General features: G+C 41.1%; 1 long non-coding RNA gene across 1 annotated transcript; it reads right to left on the reverse strand.

The window, feature by feature from the left end:
- Positions 1-1,165: 1,165 nt before the first annotated feature.
- Positions 1,166-2,835, reverse strand: LOC130416982 (uncharacterized). The gene is made up of 3 exons (XR_008906092.1): positions 2,127-2,835; positions 1,892-2,038; positions 1,166-1,801 (listed from the first exon to the last, which is right to left on the reverse strand). It is a non-coding gene; the product is annotated as an uncharacterized LOC130416982 (long non-coding RNA).
- Positions 2,836-22,728: the final 19,893 nt, after the last annotated feature.

A 22,728-nucleotide genomic window follows, 5' to 3' on the forward strand; every position in this document is an offset into this window, starting at 1 on the left:
ACTTCTTACTATGCAAAAGGTAGGCACAGCCTATGACCCCTGGGTGACCCACTTACACGTTGCCGACCTCATCATTACATATTCTTAAAATAAAGTGTTTGTAAGTGTTTGAGTTTTGAAGTTTCATAATGGTTAATGATGGATGCAGCATTTTCGCTGATTTCCATGGTTGCAAACATCCATCAAAGCCAAATACAGCCTCAAACGACGCTTTGATAGTTCACCACTTCTGATACATTAACGGTATCCATGATAAAATATACACATGTATTAGAATCTCTTTTTTTTCAGTCAGATGCAATGTTTTATGTGCGGCCAGGTATTTTCTTTCAGCATGTTTACCCTTACAATTCAACTGATACACACTGTTTATTTGATTCTTCCTGTATCTTCATGAGAGCAACCATAGAGAAGCACAAGAAAAAGTGAAGCAAACCAATTGCACTTTTAAGGACAATTTGTTTTATTGATTTAAACATATAAAAACAATATGAATATAGAATTATCTCTTAATCTTCACCCTCGTCCTCGAAATCGGCGAAACACTGCAGTGAGAAAAAAATAACCAGGCAATCCTAAACCAGCAGGTTACAGAACATGTCTAATATTTCCATTACATGCCTCTTCTATGTCCAGATGAGGTGGTGATGGCTAAGGAGGAGGATGAGAGGAGGGGGTGAGTTGTGAGGGTCTGGTGGCTCTTCCTCATCATCTGACGATGTGTTCTCGCTGTCCTCAAAAATAAGACCAAACAACATCTGTTTGTTGTTAAACCATTGCTAGTTTTCCATAGGGCTCTCAAAGAACACACACAACACACACACACTGATCTTACTGTCTGGCTGATGAGATCGGTTGGTGCCTGGAAAAAAATTTGAGTTCAAGTATCTATTTACAACTGAACATCTGTATGTTTATCATTGACTATTTATACTTACCTTACTGTAAGAGCTGTTTATCTCACTATCTGTCATTTCCTTTTCTGACAAATAAAAAGAGATTTCAGTCAAACTGCTTCATGTCTACAAATTTTATTTGACAAAAGAATAAACAACAATTCTGGGAATTGTAGTAACCCCGCGCTATTAAATATTTTAATTCAACAAGTTGTTTTATATCGAACATATATCATGGACCACTACATACACTAACAATGCGCCTCTCATTTCCCGACACTCAAACTCACACAATGCTTTGCGATGTAAACAAATATGGCAGCCTAAAAGCCTTTGCATTTCCTTTGCATTCTTCAAACTCTGCTCTATGCATGACGCATTCAGTGATACAAGCAGCTTGTGCATGCGTCATGGTCTCATCTATGCATGACGCATTCAGTGACGCAAACAGCTCGTGCATGCGTAACGGTCTGCGGGAGACTTAAAATATTTAATAGCTATTTTAATAGCATGTCGGACAAATTTTTATTTGTCCGACAAGGAAATGACAGATAGTGGGATAGACAGCTCTAACAGTGAGGTACGTTGAAATATTCAATGATAAACATACAGATGTTCAGTTGCATACTTGAAATATAATTGAAATAATTTTGTATTATATTTTCCAGGCGATCAGTGTGTGTGATTGTGTGTGTTTTCTTTGAGAGAGTTTGGATGTGTCTGCCCATCTCGCACAGTTGCTCATCTTCTCAATGCAAGAGGATAAATGAACGTGTCAGCTTATTTCTATTATGAATACCAGACAAGTGAAGACCTGAGACTAAGAGAAGTACAGTTCAGAGAGGTTACGATGGTGCACTTAATTCTTGTGAAGCTGGTTGATATCTTTGTACTGGAAAATGTGCCTTTTAAAAAAGATAAAATTGTATTAAATAACTTGCTTGCGCATATTTGTTATGTGATCTGATCAAATTGGTTCAAAGGATTAAACATACCGCTTCTGGACGATTTCTTTGCTGGCTATCATCCATTAGCTTAGTAAGCTCACGCATAAACAGCTTTGATTTCTTCCTGTTCCTCACAAACAACAGGGACGGCTGTTGTGTGTTCGTGAAGTGGAAAAATCTGGAAACGTTTTCTACCTGGAAAGAAAGAAATGAATTTAACATTAGCATACGGATGAGACTTTTTGCAATGTTACAAAGAAACGCTTTCAAATTATATTCTCACCTCCTGCTTGAAATTTTCATTCCCATAGATTTGCCCGCGCAAATTCATAATGACTGGTGTTATTCATCAGGAAAGTAAAAAGATTTTTTCTGTACAAAGTGTCCATAGATTTGCCCGCCAAATTCATAACCGCTGGCATTGTGCATAAGGAGAGTAAAAGATTTGCTGTTCAAAGTCTCAAAAGTTTTGCATTCTTATTCATAAACGGTGTGTTGCTGGTGTTCCAGAAGTGGGGGTCTATTCCCAGTTGAGATCTAGACCCTCTCCCCTGTAGGACTTCTTCTTGTCTCCGTAATCGTAGTAGAGTGCTTCATTGGTCTGGATCTTTCGGATTGCCAGAAACAAGATAATGTCCTTGTCCTTCCCATCCTCCTGAACTGTAAACAGCCTGGGACGTATATTGGCATGCTTCCCAGAGTGGCAAATGCGGTGACAGAACGGCTTCCCGTCGGGGTGGCATTCGCAGTGGCTGGAGTCTATGCACATCGACTCGCCCTTCCTGTTTCTGTAGAAGAACAAGCCTCCAGATTCACCCTTTTCAGTTTGGATGTTTTGGGCCTCACCTGCCGTAACTACACTTCCGTGATAGTCACATATGACCTCTCCGATCTGGAAGGAACGTGTTGTGACAACATCCTTATCCGTCAGTGTCAGGCCTTTCCACTTCTGTGAGGTGATTAGCTTCCGGATCTGCGTTTAGTCAATCACAGCACGGACGGGTCCCGGCGCCTTCCAGTGACTGACGATGCGGGCGTAGGAAGAGGTGTTGCTTTTCCAGCCCTGGCTCGCAGTCCAACTAATGAAATGTTTTCTTTCGGAAGTCGCCGCCCAAAATGGGCTGCAAAATAACGAAGAACAATTTTGTTACATGTAGCCTATTTAACAATCTTCTGTATCGTACACAGCGGTGCAAGACTTTCAAAAAAATCCAAACAAAATACTTACAGACTTTACCGCTGAGGAGTTCTGGTCTGATCTCATCATAGTAAGCGTCAAACCACTGTTGGCAGAAGACAAACATGAATGAAGTTCAGGTTCTGTTGTTTCTGGTACATATAGACAACGTACATGAATCTGGTTAACTTACGCTCTCTTCCTCGGCCTACAGAACAAACAAAGCCTCTCTCCGGGAACACCTTAGCAATGACAGCAAGGAAGTCTCTTTTGGCCTTATCAAGCACAGTCCAGCAGTCTCTTGGTGTGAGCTGCCCTGGCTGCGTCAGCATATCTTTCCTTTTAAAAAAGATAAAATTGTATTAAATAACTTCATGCGCACATTTGTTATGTGAGCTGATCAAATTGGTTCTAAGGATTAAACATACCGCTTCTGGATGATTTCTTTGCTGACCAACTTCGAACAGCCTTTCTGCAAGGACCCGATGTACTCTATGAAGTGTTTGCAGTCTTTGTGGAGCTGTTCGTCGCTGTGTATGAGTTCCGTGTTGACCATGTGGTACTGGAGAAATCTGCAGCAAGAATGACAAGCGTTTAAAGTCATGACACACATTTAAGACCAAAGTGTCCATATATAAAAAACGTCAAATCGTTCTAACCTTTTCAGGCTCTTGAGGTAGTTGAGCTGAGTCTGTTTGGTCAACTTGGCCTCAGTGAGCTCACGCAGAAACAGCTTTGATTTCTCCCTGTTCCTCACAAACAACAGGGACGGCTGTTTTGGGTCCATGAAGTGAAGGAAACTGGAAACGTTTTCTACGTGGAAAGAAAGAAATGCATTTATCATTACCGCACGGATGAGACTTTTTGCAATGTTACAAATGAACACTTTCAAATTATATTCTCACCTCCTGCTTGAAATTTTAATTCTGGAGGTCTTTCTCCAGGAGCGGATGATCCAGGGAGTGTTTCTGATATAGTCCCTTCTCTGCCATCAGCTTCCTTGCTTGATTCTTCCACTGCATGTTGGGCTCGCTGAAATGTGAAAAACAAAGCACATTATAAAATCGCATATAAGTGAGTATGACAAGAAGTTCAAAACAAAGAGCTTTATTCTCACATCTGAAAGGTCTCGCTGCTGCTGTCACTGCCAACCTCAGAGGGCTCAGTCTCCTCTGTCTCTGCCACAGCTGGTGGTTCTGGGGTCGTGACGACGGTGGCTGGCTGTGGAGTCGTGTCGGTGGAAGGCATCGGTGCCCTTGCCCGTGCTAGAGGAATGTCTGTCACCACCATGTGGCGATGCTCCAATTCCTCAATCAAGCTTTAAGAAAGAATAAAAACAGAAAGGTAAATTCACAGCTCCTGGAAATCACGCAAAGAAAAAGCAAGACGACATATTTTTGCTTCACCAACCTGTTGATGGGACTGGGGTCCAACATGATCTTGGCCAATTGTCCATAACTGAAGACTACGCCACTCTGCAGAATCTCCAGAGAAACTGCCTTTGCCTTTTCCACCACCTTAGCGATTGCCTCCGGTGTTGCATTTTTCATGCACACCCTGCGCAGGTGAACCGACAGGGTGGCCTGGGTCTTCTTGCATGTTGGACATGCAAGGAAATGTCTATTGTGGACATTTGTACTAAAAAAAAATAATAAAAAATAACAATTAATAATGGAAACATACACTGTTAAACATTTCTGTAGATATTAATCTGCCAGAAGTTTGTTAAAAGATAAAATAAGACAAATCTTTACCTTGACAGAAAAAAAAAATCGAAGTTGCAGCCGTTTAAATCCCTTCAAAACCTTAAGCTTGCATTCATTTTTGCCAGAAATCGAGGGAAACATGCTATAAAAATCTGGTTGACCTACCTCTGAGAAGCCATCTTTTTTCAAGTTGGTTTTCAAAAAACTTCAGCAAAATGTGTTCCAAGTTGGATGCTCGAGCAGGAAGTGGGTAAATGACCTTGTTGGGTCTCCCTATTTATGAAAAACACACCTGAAAGTCCCGCCCCCCTACCTAAGAGGGAGGGTCTATAATGGGGTAATCACTCATTTCAGATTCAAACATTTTTTTTAAATTAGGTAAATGTATTTATAATATATTTGTTTTTTGATTTGTGTTAAAGGGACCCTTTCATTACTTTATCAAACAAAGTGAGTGTATGTGCTTCAGTTTAAGACCAAATAACATATATATGAAAGAAAAATTAAAGAATATGTCTATTAGAGAAAGATTACATGTTATGCCTTGGTTGTGTTATTTAAGCATAATAATTTAACTCCTTTAAAAGAACAGCATTTACGAATAAATAAATTAACTCACGTTTAAACTGTTTTACTCGGTTTGTTTAAAGCAAGAGTTTTTAAACTGAATGAAGACATTGCTATTATGCCAACCCGGATCTACCTTTAGGAGCTGCAGATCGTCCAACAAGTAGCAATTTTTCAGCCCAAAAGTTATTTTCCAAGGTGAGAAGCTGAGCTATTAAGCTTTGGAAAGCTGACTTGCCAAATCGGATCGATCGCTAGGACCAGCGATCGTCTTCCAAGTAGCAATTTTCACCCCAAAAGTTGTTTTCCAAGGTGAGAGAAACAGAGATATTAAGATTTTAAGCAACACAAAAGAATCATGCAAACATATCTTCAGCTGTTATGTATCATTTCTCAGTTGTGAATCTGAGCTATTAAGATTTTAAGCAAAACACAAGACGTGCCATTACGAAAATGAACCATAGTTTTTTTTCGTAAGGGTCGTGTACACAAATTACAAACATAGCAAACAAATACAACAACACAGCACAAAACTGTCTATTGAAGAAAGAATCATAGTTCATGTTATGTGTTATTTGCGTTATTTTATTGTTGTAATTCACTTCAACAAATGATTGTTACTCTGTTTACACTAATTTTTAATCAATTTTCTGGCTGTTTTATTGTTTGTTCAAATCTAAAGTTTCATTTGTGATCTTAAATCTTTTTGCATCTTCGATCTGAACATGACTGTGACAGTGATAACGGGCGATAGCTTTATTAATGGCACATTTATTTAATGGCAGAACATTTGCCAGATTTCATTGTCTTTAAAATGACTGGAGTCATAGCCAACTGAACATTATACAAATCAGAAAAACCCTCAACAACCCTAAATTATTCACTTGTGAGTTTTCTGTGAGTTTTAATGTATTTATTAAGAATGTTAAACCTTTCTACATTTAATTTAGTTGTTATTTCAAACGAATATAGTCTGGAATAAATATAGACATCATTTCAATGGTTATATTTTACATTATATGTTAAGTTGATGTTACGTAAGTCAAAACGGGCACACATGTTGTATTGTTAGTTGGTGCGCTTCTGAATAACGTGTTAAATTCAGATTTGTTATCAAACATTTTACGATTTGCATTGAACAGAAACAAAAAAAAATGTTTTTTTAGTGTAGACACTGAATCACAACTATGTATCAAACAAAAGTATGTTTTGGAGAAACAAACATGTGACATTGTGTTGTAAAATACTGCGCGGCATATAATGTTTTATTATCGGAGAATACTCTTCATTTTTAGGAGTGTTAAAAAGAGCCGTATTGTTGAAGAAATAGTTAAACCTTCAAACATATATGTTTGATTGTAGACTTCATTAATATAGGAACATGTGAAATAAAGATTTATGAAGTCTTGATAGTTCATTTGTCCATCCTCCAGTCTGTCACTCATTCACATGCAAATGATGGAGGTTAAAAGGCCGCTTTCAGGCACAGGCAGGTCATATTTGAGACAGACTTCATACGATCACAGCACCAACTGTTCCAGAGGATCCATTAGTAAAATAAACCTCTTTTTTCAAGGTAAGTCGAGTCTTTCTAGAAATGTTGTGATTATTTTTTCATGATTTAAATCATTAAATTGAACAATTATGTTGTTTATTCAATTTCAGATGAGGTTGGATTGCCCCCTTTGCGTGTCCCAAGTGAACAATTTGGGCCATCATTTTAGAAATGTTCACTCCATCGCCAACGCTCAAGAGCGTCAACTGTTACTGAGACTGGCCAGAGGAAGAGTGCTGCTTAGAGATTTAAGCTGTCCCGTGTGATCCAGAAAGTTTAAATCAATTAAAAAGCACATAGTGAAAGGGCACCCACATCTAACTGTGAGTATAATCAAAGGGTTTGTGACCGAAGTGATTTAGAATAAATAATACAACGTGTATAATGTATGTGACCATTTATATCAACTATGATTTTTATTTCATTTTCAGGCTTCTGTGGTATCAGAACTGACCAATGACCTCAAATTGAGAGTCACGAAAGACAAAATGAAACAGCTGAGGCCGCAAACACCCTCATACCGATGAGAAGTTTCTTTGATTTGACGGATCACCAGAGGCCAGAATCAGAGGAAACAGAGGCTTCCACCTCTCAGGATACAGACAGCGAGCATATCTCCACCTCAGGCTCCTGTTGATTTACTCAAGTTCTGGGTAGGTGATCTAGGGACATGTTATACAGAATCATATACATACATTAATAATAGCAACACATTAATAATAATTTTCTGTTTCACGTGCATTGATGTTAAGCAAATGTTTTCTTGTACAGACACATCTTCACAACAACAGGAGATCATTAAGAACACCTTCGATGTTTCAACTCTCAACTTCAATGATCTGCAAGAATTTATAAACGCTGAAAATTCCTTTGTTTGGATTCGAATTTGTGTGTTTTTAATTTTTTTTATTTAAACTTTTAACATCTTTTGCTGTGTGTGTGTTTACGTAACTTGTTTTCATTGCAGTTTATAATTGGGAAGCACTTTTAAAGTTAAGTTTTACACTGTTTATATATTTTTAATGTTTGCCTATTTTTTTGGTTGTAATTTATATTTTACAGTATTTTACAACATTAAAATGTTTGGATTTTTAACTTTTCTAACTTATACATTTAAGCTGTTTTATTGATGTTTATCTTAATGAATACTATGAGATAAATCAGTTTTTGCTATTTTAAATTAAAATCACAGTTAACAGTAAGCTATGGAGACTCATTATCAGATCATGCAGCAAGTTGTATAACATGATCTTAGATCTGAATACGACTGTGACAGTGATAACGGGCGATAGCTTTATTAATGGCACATTTATTTAATGGCAGAACATTTGCCAGTTTTCATTGTGTTTGACTTGAGTCATAGCCAACTGAACATTATACAAATCAGAAAAACCCTCAACAACCCTAAATTATTCACTTGTGAGTTTTCTGTGAGTTTTAATGTATTTATTAAGAATGTGAAACCTTTCTGCATTTAATTTAGTTGTTATTTCAAACGAATATAGTCTGGAATAAATATAGACATCATTTCAATGGTTATATTTTACATTATATGTTTAGTTGATGTTACGTAAGTCAAAACGGGCACACATGTTGTATTGTTAGTGGCTGCGCTTCCGAATAACGTGTTAAATTCAGATTTGTCTGAACTTGTTACATATTTTACGATTTGCATTGAACACATACAACAAATAATGATTTTTAAGTGTAGTCACCGAATCGCAACTATGCATCAATCGAAAGTATATTTTGGGGAAATGACAGTGTGACATTGTGTTGTAAAATACTGCGCGACATATGTTTTATTATCGGAGAATACTCTTCATCTTTAGGAGTGTTAAAAAAGCCGTATTGCTGAAGAAATAGCAAAACATATATGTTTGATTTTAGACTTCATTAATATAGGAACATGTGAAATAAAGATTTATGAAGTCTTGCCAGTGCGTTTGTCCAACCTCTAGTCTGTCACCCATTCACATGCAAATGATGGAGGTTAAAAGGCCGCTTTCAGGCACAGGTAGGTCATATTTGAGACAGACTTCATACGATCAGAGCACCAACTGTTCCAGAGGATCCATTTGTAAAATAAACCTCAATTTTTTCAAGGTAAGTCGAGCAGTCTTTCTAGAAATGTTGTGCTTATTTTTTCATGATTTAAATCATTAAATTTAACAATTAGGTTGTTTACTCCATTTCAGATGAGGTTGGATTGCCCCCTTTGCGTGTGCGGCTGTAACGTTCCTGATCATGAATTTTGGTGTTCATTTCGTTACCCTTTTTTTCCAGGAGAGCATTTGATGCATTTCGTTTTCTTTCTGCAGAACCATTACATCATCGTGTACTGAGGTAAGAGATTTACGCAGAGCTTCAATGTTGGAAGAGTTTTCTTTAACCATTCTTTGAATCTGATCGGATTACTTGTTATTTTCTCAGAGAGAATTGGGATGATATTCTCCTGCACATCACTCAAAGAAAGTTCACTTCGTTTGGCAGAGGTGTCAACGGCATTTTTTTGCTTTTTGTGAGGCTGATTTTTGCTTGGTGTGTTTGGGCAAGAATCACAACTTCCTCCGTTTTTAACTATACATGCATACGAGTGAGTATCGTTAAAACTTCTCTTCTCTTTTACAGTTTCGACATCCATCTCTGCGCCAAGATCCACATACATTTTCTGAATTGTGCAGTGAAACTGATGATGGATCAATATCACTCGTTGCGCAACTCCAATGTCAATATTTAATCTAATCGACAACTATAAGCAACCAAACGATAGTAGTTAGCAACTTAATTGAACTTGTGTGTTCATTTGTGAGAATTACCCAATTTGTTTCTCAGTTTACAAAACCACGTCCGTCACGGCTTCATCTTGGAGACACACATCAGTTTTAAATCCTAAATCATCAATTGAGTTTGTGACGTGCATCAGAATCAGACATCACTACTGTAACTGACCACCCACATAGCAAAAGACTCCGGGGCGGATCCGCCTTCAAGTCTCCTGCTCCACTGTTCTCTGAGATTCTATTGAGTCATACGCACAGGACACGCCCCGCCTCCACACAACGCACTGTCGACTCGCGGACTCGCGACGGACGCTGAGCGAATTCTCTGACCGAACCCGCGCTTTTCAAACTGTCGCAGTCACGATCATCTCCTCACACAGTGGAAACGGTGGAGCCGGCTGGTCGGTGAAGACGGAACACGGTAAAAATAGTTAAATATGCTTGATTTGTACAGTTACGTTAGCCAGTAACATTACCGTTGATTGCTCTGTTTGATGTTTTTAATTCTGAAGAGATTTTGGCCAAGTTTCAGCGCATTGTCATTCACGTTGAGTAAGATTGATTTGGTAAATAACTTTTTGAATAAAAGGTTTTTAAACGGAATGTCTTTATCTTTCTGGGTGATTTAATCGATTTTTTAATCGATTATTTTTACCCCTTTCCAGTATAATAGCAGGCGAGATTAACTGATAGGCCAAACTTTAACTCATAACGTTACCTGTTTTTTATCCACTAAACCTCTGGTATAGTTTGAGTCTTTTGTTCATATTTTGACATATATTTTCCAACTCCCCATGTAATGTTGTGTCAGATAATGAATTCATCATATTAAGATACTGTGTGGCCTTGTTTTTATATCAGGATGTGGACCAAAATCGAGGCTATTTTGTCAAATACTAATAACGGTACACACTACAGCTTTTAACATGTGGGTCATTATCACTTTAGAGTGCCTTTGAGACTTCACAATATTCAAAATATTAATCTTACATTTAAGTTCATGTCTGTTGTATTAAGTAGACCTTTGGCTGTTAGAAAGTATTTTGGTCAAAGCTCAAGCCCATTACGTTAATGCACTTGTCCACCATATCAAGGACCGGCTGTGCGTTTGTGGCTAAAGTTAGCATTCCGAAGCTAGCAAAGAGATTCACTGTTAAAGCTGACTGTATACTGTTTAAGAAGCATATTTTCAATTACTGAAACGTTTTTGTTAATTCAAATGTCACCAAGACATGTGAAGCCTGACAACATTTAACTACAAACACATTATGTTGAAAACTATAAAAAGGAAATATGAGTGCAGATAGAAGATACTAATTGTATGTGCAGAAAATGTTTTAACCTCCACTGAGGAAAGTCAGAATGGGTGGAGGGGATGTAACTGAGTACATCACACTATTTCTTAAAGGGGCGTTTACCCCAAAATGACAGGGTAGACGGCAAATACAGGGACGCATGCAAATGAAACAAATAATTTGGATAATCTATATTCTATTAAATACATTTCTGAGGACAAAAGGAACTTTCAAAAAAGATTTTAATTTTGTGTAATGTATCCGCTTTTTAAACTCAAGAAGGTAGCTAAGCAGTGTGAGGGACATGCCAAAATCACATACATCGAGTCAAAGAAAATTGTTATAAAATGATAAAACACATATTAAGAATCTTCTTATTGCAGTTGTAAGTGTGTAAATATTAGTACATTTATAATAAAACTTCAAAATGCCACTATTTTGCATTACACGATGGCTCAGTGTTTCTGAGGAGGACACCAAATGGCACTTTATATAGTGATAATGACCCATGTAATAATATTTAATTTCATACGATTCATATCAATAATTTAAGATTAAAAGTTTAAAACCTACTTTATAGTTTTATATAACAAAACTTCTTGCATTAGTAAACTTTAGTTCTGGTATACTAATTATTTCAAGTCATATTAATTGTATAAATCAACTATTATATACTGTGTGTGTTCTGCTGCAGTTTACTGCTCGTTCTAGTGCCAATGGTCTGTTTTGGAGTTCATCATCTTCATCTTCTCAATTCATCTTTTCCAACCAAACTGGTAAAGTAAGATTTTATACTGTTTTAAACATTATTTAGCCAGCTATTTTGCTGAATATGACATAACGCTTGTAGTGTTTCCCCTAGGTTTACAGTTTTGGGGGGGGGGTTCGTTGGTTAGGGAAAACTGACGAGAAATCTTAAATCATTTCCTTTTCATTCTTTATGTGCTATCTATCTATCTATCTATCTATCTATCTATCTATCTCTCACATAAATTGGTTGTCTGGGAGGGTAATGCTTTGTAAAAGTTAAAAATGTTAACATAAGATATCTCTTTAAAAAAATAAAATAGACGTATTTAAATCTTTTTAAAATTGACTTTTGCAAATAACCTTTGTTAAATTTATAGAAGTTTTTGTTAATATCAATGGACCAGAGCTAAAATAGTTATATTTTTTAACTAACAACTAAAGAAGATTTATAGATACTAACAAATATATTGCTTATTCATTGTCTGTTAATGTTAGTTAATACATTTATATGAGGGATTTTTTTTGTGAGACGTTTTTCTTTCTATGATGCATTTATTGGAGAATAATCCTGTCAATCGCAGCACTGCTGAGAACGCGCGCTGTTCTGAACGTCATCACGTGCGCAGGACATTCCCATACAACACAGAGCGGCCTGTGTAGCGTATTAAATATCTCTTGTCTTATTTAATCAGCAGATTTACAATGTCCTGACTAAAAACATTTTAAACACACATATGTAAATAGTAAGCGGCATGTAATTCATTAATATACATTTAACTTGTCATCCGGTGATGACTGGACTTTCCATACTTGTCAGGGGCAGGATGCCTAATCTTCAGTCCCCAGTGAGCGCTTAAAAAAAACACAAATATTTTCATCTGGTTTTCATTTGATTGACGCGACATATTTCCCACCGCGCACACGCTGTGCGTGCGTGCGTGCGTGCGTGCGTGTGTGTGTATTTAGTTTGTTTAATAAAATAACAAATTGTAATCGGGCGCTATAAAGAAAATCAATTCAAATTTACTTGACGTTCAAGGGTGGCGGGGCGAGCTGTTAGGAGGGCGGGGCGCCCCCCTTATATAATGGTAGGGGAAACACTGGCTTGTTGCTCCCTTACTCTTTGTAAGTTGCTTTGGTTAAAAGCGTCTGCTAAATGACTAAATGTAAATGAATACTGGGTGTGTTTACATGCACATTCTTAAGCTGGTTGTTTAATAAGCAGACAGCCAAAGGCTATAGATACAGAAAGATGATTTACTACTATTTCTATTAATGGGAGAAACTGTGACAATATGGCAGAACAAGTCCTATAAAAGAGCCAATTGCTGCTTGTTCAAGTAACAAGCTATATAGAAGCTTAGAAGCTATATATACACTCGCACTTACGACTGCTTATGCGCATTGTCGAGTTTAGCCTGAAAAATAAGCTTTTCTAATGTTCATTATTTAATACCTCATACAGGTTTGTCTTTCAGCATGAAGAAGTTTTGTGCGCCCCATTGAAACACCTTATGCAAGTAGACCCATAGTTGAATGGGGCTGTTTGGTTTACCTGAAACCATTTATGGGAATGAAAGAGGAGGAAGTTATTAGAAGAATTTGAGAAAAATAATAAAAAAGAAAAAAAAAGAAAAGGGATAATCTATTTTTGATCATACTTACCCAGGATACTTACCTATAGATAGGGAGAAGGGACCAGGGGAACCAATTGACCCACTTATCGGCAGGATCTGATTCCTAATATAAGGGAGGAAGAGAACTTGAATAGAAAATTAGAGAACAAAGATAGATGTGACTCAAAAGAGAATTTGGGAAGAAGGTGATGGCACGAGTGTGTTTGTAACAATCAGTTATGTGGTCCCGGGGCTCCTTAACAAAATATTAGTATAATGTTAGGAGCAGGTGAATGAGGATAAGCGAGAATACCATATCCATCACCAGGAATCAACCCCGTGCAGGGATTCCCCCAGAAAAAGTTAAATCCCATGAGGCTAATGAGAGACCTCTAGGTAGTTGGAGCTGACCTTCTTCAAAACGATAACTTTTTTAAAAAAAATCTTGATTGGGCCTTTCCAGTGCAAGGAGAGTGAGAGACATATCTAGTCCTATGTTGGACAAGAATTTCTTGTCTGGGCAATTTAAATCTATGGATATGATTGTAGGGAGGCTGGTAGACGGAGGAAGAGTTGCATGATTGGTGATGTGATGGGTCACCATGACTGTGAAGTTAGGAGCAAATATAGAGGACATTGGGGGATACGGAGTTTAGATAGGGATTCCTGCACCTTGCGGTTGTTCTGGGTAAGAATGATGTCTGTTTTGGATTGTAGGAATTCTTAGGAGGGATGATTGGATGAAGGTGGGGCCTTGCTGCCCCCGCCAGTCATTTCCCTTCATCTGGGTATCGGAGGGCGTTCCAGGTTATTCGTTATTCGTCATATGCACCAGCTAGTGCTTTTTTCCTCGGACTCCCATCCCAAACTACAGCGAGAAACTGTGGGGGAGGCCGTTGTATTTTTGCACCCTGCACCTTGCAGTTGTTCTGGTGATATCATGAATCGGGAGGAAACCTTTAAAAAGTTGGTCCGGGTCCTTTTCCGGTTTCTGAAAACGAAGCACCATCTTGCTGAGACGGAAAGGGACCCCGGTCCAAGGTCACTTAACAGGGCCGCAACATGGCTGGAACAGCTGGTGAGACCGGCACAGGCAACTGAGGGTACGACCCAAATGCTGTGGGGCAATGCCAGGACCTGGCTGGGTACCAGCCGACAAATCCTGGCTAACCATTATGAAGAGACCTTGAGAGGCCTCCATAGGAAGCTGAGCACTCTGGACCTCTCAGAGGCGGAAAGAGCCTGGGAGGTGGCCAAACGGTGGCTAAGAAGAAACCTACCTCATGCGCGGGAGGGGGTGGTGCAGCGCGCCGAGGCAGAAATTCGGGCTCTGGTGGTGGCCAGGAGAGGTCCGGCTGAGGCCGGGGGCACCGGGATGGAGGTGACCACGGCGGGAGAGAGTGAGGCCGAAGCGGCACAAAGGGAGAAACTGAGAGAAGAATTGAGGATAGAATTGAGACGGGAACTCCGGGCCGAGATTGTAGACCAAGTGCGGTCTGAGGTTAGAGGCGAATTGCTGGGAGCACAGACTCCATTGCCCCAGCGTTTAAGGAAGCAGCAGACGCTTTCCAAGCGGAGTGATGGGGACAGTACTGAAACTCAGGGGACGGGGAACCCAGTGCAGGCCCAAAGGGAACCCAGCCCAAGGGGAAATTTACCCCAAATAGAGACTGGAACGGTTGTTCAGGAACCACAGACTGGGGATGCTGGGACGAAGAGAGACCCAAAGGCGGGCGGAGGAAGAATTGGACTGGGAAGCTCTGTTGAGCGACTCGTGGGAAGAGGGGGATGGAGAACCGGGGGACAAGAGGAAGGGAGATAATGAGTTGCCCGGCCCTAGTAAGGGGGGGCAAATAATAGAGCTGAGAGGTTGTCAAGCGACCTGGGCAAGGCCGAAGGTGTGGCGGTCCAGACAGGGGGGCCGAAGTAGAGCCTGCATATGACAATAGACCACCAGGGTAACAAGGCAAGGTACCTGAACCCCATGAGGCCTATTTTGATCCTGGGTGATTCAAATGTCGGCAGGATCGCAGAATTGGGGGACAACCAGGTACAATTGGTATCCTACCCGGGGGCTCAGTGGTCCAATATCTTGTGGATGCTACAGCACCACACGCCTACGTCTCCTGACACTCAGGTGGTCATCATATCGGTTGGGATAAATGACAGGGGGGCTAGGGCGTGCTTATCCCTCCGCAAGATGGTCATGGGGACCCTGTCCGCGGCGAAGCGCTTCCCCAACACCAGAGTGCGGGCACCGATGATCAATTTCTCGGCCGGGCTCCCGAAAGCCCAACGAGATATACTCAGGTCTCTCAACAATTACATTCAGGAGACTGGGGTTTCTCTCCCTCCTCTGCCAGGGTCAGAGTTCAGGGTCGAGCGGGACCTGACGCACTGGATGTCGGCCATGGCAAAGCATTGGCTTGATTTCTTAAACTATGGAGGAGCCCACCAACACCATGCGGACGGTACAGTAGTTAACCTCTCTAAAATAATTCAGCTAAGTAAGGGGGAACTCTGTTTGTAACAGAAGGGGGTGTCATTTAATCCTAGCACTAGACTAAGTGAATTTAATATGCCGGAACTACAGGTGCAGGCCTCCAGCTATCACAGGCGACTGAGGTTGGCGGCCTGCTTCGGGGTAGAGACGGAGGACCGGCAGCCGGAACTCCCATTTAAACCCCCGTCCGTCTGGGAGCCGCCGCCGGATCAGGTCCCCAGGATGGCTTGGGACATTATCAAGCAGGACAATTTGTTTTTATCTTCTCTACCGGGAAGGCACACGGTGCCTAACAGCAATCTGTCCAGGGGGGAGGAGGAGGCCCTGGACAGACTATGTAATGATTTTTCAATTGTAATTAAACCTGCTGACAAAGGAGCTGTTGTGGTTGTCATGGATAGAGCACAATATGTCAAGGAAGCGTTGAGACAGTTAGGGGACACGGAATATTATCAAAAGCTTGACGTACCGATTTATCTCAATTCGATCCCAGTGAATCGGGGTCTGTTAGACAACCTAGTGGCTCAGCACTACCTGGAGCCGGGGCAAAGAGATTATCTAGTGGGGGTGGAGGTCCCTAGACCCAGGCCTTTCTATCTTTTGCCGAAAATTCACAAACCTAGGGATAAATGGCTTTTGAGGATATGCCACCGGGTAGGCCTATTGTGGCGGATTGTGGGAGCGAGAGTTATCAGTTGGCGGAATACATAGATTACTATCTCAATCCGTTGTCCATTAGACACAGTAGCTATATAAAAGATACCTGGGATTTCGTGGCAAAAATTAAAGCCTTGGTAATCAAGCGGCCGGTATGGTTCTTTTCCATGGATGTCACGAGCGTTTACACCAATATAGAGACCGAGAAAGGGTTGAATGCAGTTAGAGCCTGCTTTCATAAATACCCAAGCATCGATAGACCAGAAGACACACTCATTGACCTATTGCGTCTGAGTCTAACCAAAAACGATTTTGAGTTCAATGGGGAATTTTACCTGCAGGTTAAGGGTACGGCAATGGACAAGAAGTTTGCGCCAGCGTATGCCGACATATACATGGCACAATGGGAAAATGAGGCCTTGGCAAAGTGCCCTCTTAAACCGCTCCAGTATTTTAGATACTTGGATGACATCTGGGGACTATGGGGACACTCGGAGCCGGAATTTCACGACTTCGTGGATAGACTGAACAGCCATCACAAGTCGATTAAGCTAACCTTTACCCTATCGGAACGCCAGATTGATTACCTAGATGTGACCGTGTTTAAAGGTCCGAATTTCCAGGACACCGGTAAACTTGACCTCAAGGTTTTCTTTAAAAGCATGGATACACATGCGCTCTTACACAAACACAGTTATCATCCCAAACACACTTTCCGGGGTATAGTTAAAAGCCAATTCATTAGATTCAATAGAATTTGTACCCGGCGGGAGGACGAGGTGGCGGCAAGGAAGGTTCTTTTTAAGGCCTTACGGCCAAGAGGGTATTCCAGATCCTTTTTGAGGAATATGAGGCGCCAGGTACAGGCAGAGAAGGAGGGTAGTCCACAACGGCCGGATCAACACAAACGAATCGTACCTTTTGTGGTTCATTAATCTACCTACCATGGAAGTGTCGCCCGAAAGATAAAACGCATATTCCATGACAAGGCAGATGAGACCTGGTTTGGGGAAGCCTTTATACCGCTGGTAGCCTATAGCAGGGGCAAAAATCTTAGAGATTTCCTAGTCATCAGCAAACTTCAGCCGGCAAGGATTAAGAATAGGACCAGGGAACAACTACCTGCTAGCCTTCAAACCGGGCAGCAGGGTGTCTTTTGCCGGATCCCACGGAATGTTCCTCTAAACAGAAGCAACTGTGTTTACTTAATTACCTGCAGAAAATGTGGGATGAGGTATGTGGGGGAGACTAGCACATCCATAAATACCAGGATGAATGCACATAGGTATACCGTCAGAACTGAGAAAAAGATCAAGGGTCATATCACATCCCACTTTGTTAGGCACGGAGTACAGAACATCAGAGTGACCGGGTTGGAGCATGGGGTTGATTGGAGTAAAGAGATAGGCTAAAGAAGGAGTGGGCCTGGATTAAGAAGTTACGGACTCCGTTCCCGAGAGGACTTAACGTGAGACTACAGAAAATGAAGATAGATAAACACAAAAAAAAAATGTTTACACCAAAGACAGCATCTCACTGGTCGAAGGGTAAGTTCACATTCTACCAATTATGTGTATATGTGTATGTTTCCCCAGAGGAGGTGAATCCGTGTGAGCGTATCAGAGGCGGTTTTTAGTCAGATACACTAAAAAGACTACACGGTGGCAAAACTTCCATTGGGGGCTGTGGTCTGTTGGGTCCAAGTGTATATGCTCAGAAAAGTGGCCCACTCGGGAAAGCCCCATACCGGTTAAGTGGAGTGGCAGTAAGAGAAAGGACCTACATATCCTCCATGAGAACACTGGGTCCTGACCACAGCTCCTCCGAACGGGAGCACCGGTTTCATGCCGGCTGATTTGTTTTGATTTAATTTGTTTAGATTTACCCAGTGTCAAGCTGGTCACTCACATATATATGCATCTCACTGGCTGGGTACTGCATCTCACGGATATGTCTCCTCCTGTATATTTATGTTTAGTTTTACCACTGGATAGTCTCTGTGAATATAGGCGTGGGGGGATATATTGGCATCTCACTGGTAGCTGATTGGGGATTATAAAACCCAGGTAGTTGTTTGGCTTACTTGAAAGGGGCAGAGGGTGAACGCCACACTCTCTCACATCAAGCTCGATCACCTAAGGTCAGGACACTAGATGGCCTCAGGAAATTCTGAGGATCTAACACCCAAAGACCAAGATAGTTGGGTGACCGGAACACGCAATACAAGTAAACCTGGTTCGAGGGAGCATAGAGTAACCGTTTTTTTTATATATATATCTCTCTCACATCGAACTCTTACCCTAAGGTCAGGACTTTAGATGGTCGGACACCTAATGTCAGGAAACCCGGATGGCCTTACACCTAATGTCATGAAACCCAGATGGCCTAACACCTAAGGTCCCAACACTCGGTTCACCAAAACACATTATGTAGGTAGACCCAGTTTGATGAGGCATAGGGAAACGATATTCCTTCATTCTATTTCACACATCAAGCTCTAACACCTAAAGACAGGACTTTAAATGGTGAGACACCTAATGTCATGAAACCCCAAGGCCCTAACACCTAGTGTTAGGAAAACCAGAAGTCACGACACCTTATGTACGAATTCAATAGAACAGCAACGGATATAACATGTCTTGCACTATATAGGACGATATAACGATTATTCAGAAAAAGTGGATCGTGCAGTCGTTTTAATCGTTCACGATCAAATATCGTCATATCGCACACCCCTACTGTGAAAGCATTTTTTATGTTTAAGAGTTAATAAGGCTACTGCAGAAAAAAATACTCTAAAGATTTATATGTAGGCTATTTTTAATGTGATGTGTTTATTAAATTATTACATACTAATTTAAAGAAACCTTATGCAATGTTTATGTCGGGGTTATTTAGGATGACTGCTAGGCTAGTATACACGTACATGAGGACGTGGATGATGAACTATTAGCTAGGCAGTCGAAAACTTTGCATTTCTCTGTCTGCACATAATGCACTTTTGAAAGATGTTTTGCCAGATTGCTTGTGTTTCCGCTCTTACAAGCAAAAGTCTTGTTGCACCGAGCATTGTCTGTCTGCATTCACTCGAGTAAAATGTAACCAGACTTTAGACCGTTTGATTCTCTCCGCCATCGTCACTCTATTAAGCGCAAGCTCTGTGTACTGTGCGAATAAAGAAAATGCAGGTAAATGTCTTTAATATTATCGCAAATTAGAAATGGTTGGTCAGTTAAAATATGCTAGGTAACGTTTATTTAGCAATAAGAAATAGGAAATGTTTTTCTGAATTTCACCAGTACCGACAGCAGAACCGTTAACGTCAGAGCTTATCGATACTTCGGTCTTTTATAATTTAGCTCCGAGACCGATAAAGTACCGGGTTTCGGTACCCATCCCTAACTTAGACATGTTCTGAAAAAATAGAAAATAAATAGTTACAACACATGTATGCATAATCCATAAATCACACCGTTATGCATGCACGAGCTGTTATAACAACGAGTGGATGCGTCACAAAATGCACCGTGCACAAAGCAGTCCATGATGCATAAACAAACTGTAATAACAACAACATGTATATTGGGTCACAGAATGCACCGTGCACAAAGCTCCCCGTGAGGCTGCAGCAGTAGGTGATGCATGAACGCACTGTAATAACAACAACATGTATATGCATCACAAACACAGAGCAGTCCGTGATGCATGCACGTATTGTAATCACAACAACGCACGTATGCGCACAGAAGGCATCATGCACAAAGCATCCCTTGAGGCTGCAGCAGTCCGTGATTCATGAACATGCCGTTACGACAACACGTGTATGATGTGCAGAAAGCACTTGGCATTCTTGCTGGAATCTGGATCCATTTTCTAGTGTGAATGAATACAACTTACTGGAATTTGGATACATTTTCTAGTGTGAATTAACACAACTTACTCCAAGGACATTATCTGCAGGAAGTGCTGCTCAGTATTCATCGGTTCATCAACACTAGACTTTGTTCTTGTGTTTACAGAGGAAAAACTACTGCAAAGATGACTTCTACCTGCCCACTGTGGCACCGAAACTAAGAGCAGCTCTCACAACACCTCCGCGTTACCCACAAGGTCCTCACAGTGAAGGAGAGGAAACTGATTCTTTCACTGGAATCGGGCCGTGTTTCATACAGGGAGGGAACCTGTGGGATCCCGTGATGTGGGAAAAACCTCATCTGGACAGTCACATTCTTGGTCACAAGGAGCTGTCCAAGGGGGCACATCGTGACACGATCAGGGACTTTAAGAGGCTTAAGGTCAGTGAACAGCTTGCCGCCCTCCACGCCACCTGCCCAGCGATCCCGATGGCCACCTTTTTGGATATAGATGAAATCCAGAACTTCTCTGACAACCGAGAGGTAGAGCAAAGTGACCAGGAGGAAGATCAGATGTGCTCAGAGGAAAAATGCCAGCGCGCCCGGGACAAGCTCCCGAAAAACAATAATGAGCTTGACAAACTGAATGACATCCTGGCCGCCACACTGAAGGAGGTGACAAGGAGATACAAGAGGTTTTAGAGGAGGACAGAGGGGAAATCCACTCTGGGGAACATGCTGTTCCTTAACGACACCTCGAAGATCAGGCAGTGGAGGGACAAACTGGGGGCATCAAGGATTACGGAGACGACCATCCACCACTACCTCAAAAACGTGGCTCAGTTTCTTGATTACGTGTCCAAGAGCCCCCCAGCCACCTGCTGCCTAAGGCCGTCCTGGTGGGCATTCGAAGAGAGGTGCGCACCCTAATCAAGAAGATGAGGAGAAAGGTGGTTACACACGCCGCAAAAAGGGTAGGAAGGTCATCCCGGCCATTTTGGGTGAGTTGATCTTTCACTTTTTTCAAGCTTTAGACTTCTTGCATTTCATCCTCTAATGACTCTGTCTGTTCTTTCTTTGCAGAGGAGTTAAAGACATAGCCCACGTCAAGAGACCAGTGGAGGTTTTACAGGCAACTTACCGCCTACCTCGCCACCATGCAGGGGCGTGTATCAAAACCTGATGGGGGAAGAGGGGGCCAGTACCCGTAAAACCGACCCGGCTGAGAACTTTCTAATCAACATGAGTATCTCATTTTCTCATTCTCACACACCTCACTTACTCAATTATTGCCTTCTCTTTTACAGATCGCAACCCACAAGATGAACCAGACCTTCGGGGCAGCCCAGCTGTCCCTTACATGAGGAATATGGGTGGATGGAGGCCTTCCTCAATATAAGAGAAACGCTGGTCGGAGGATCAAACTCTCCTTTTTTTGCACCTCCGAGCCCAACCCTGTAAAAATTTAAATGCACATTTTCAGGCGGCATGGGTGGAGATGGGGTTGCCGGGAACCCCTAACTTTACAGACGCCAGGACATCTATAGCGACATACGTCAGTATAAATTCATATAAACACTAGACCTTTCGGGATCAGATGGGTCTCTTCATAACTTATTTCTTTCTGTCTTCTTCCAGGCTAAGAATGCACAAACCCCCGATGACTTTGCCCTTGCCAAGTCTCATCTGCAATTTAACAAGAATTAATTAATCTTCAATCGATTAGAACATTGTATGGCACATCAAGATGATGAATTGATACTCACCCAGTAATAGCGCAGGGTTTATCATGTCTGCCAATAAGCGTTGGAAGTCAAAGAAGCTCTCGACTTCTACGTTTTCTAGCTTCCCAAAGCCGAGAGCCTCCTCCACCGCCGGTGCCTCTTCCACAAGCACAACACCTCATCAATGAGTGCACCAGTTTAGACCTGTTAGAAATAAAGTGTAAGTTTGAATAAATATAGCAGACTCATGTGACTTTTGTCTTTGTCTTATTGAATTTAAAGTTATTTAATCAGTGCTGTGAAATGCATTTTTCTAAGATGTATTTGTGAACCTGTGAGGAAGGTAATACATTGCAAGTCTAGAGGGTCTAATCCTGTGCTTATTCTAGAGCTCCACACATTCCTCAAAGTCTACCTACTGAATAGTTTGGAAGCAGAACTGCAGCAGGTACTGGTGTTCATTGCTGCCATTAAAGTGCTAAAACACTTTTACAGATCAATTAAATGTCATACCCCTTCTGCCACACATGGATTTCTGGTTGAAACAGATAACATACATTGGAACCCTCTGACGGCCAGATCCATTTTGACACACTGGGTGGAACATTTTATCTTATAGAGATCAAAAGGTGAAATTGTAGCTAATCCTACCAAGGGGGGCTGAAACATACATTTTATGTTTTTGTGATTGAAAAAAT

Source organism: Triplophysa dalaica, unplaced genomic scaffold (assembly GCF_015846415.1).
Source record: "Triplophysa dalaica isolate WHDGS20190420 unplaced genomic scaffold, ASM1584641v1 Contig5, whole genome shotgun sequence".
In the NCBI taxonomy this organism is placed as follows: domain Eukaryota; kingdom Metazoa; phylum Chordata; class Actinopteri; order Cypriniformes; family Nemacheilidae; genus Triplophysa; species Triplophysa dalaica.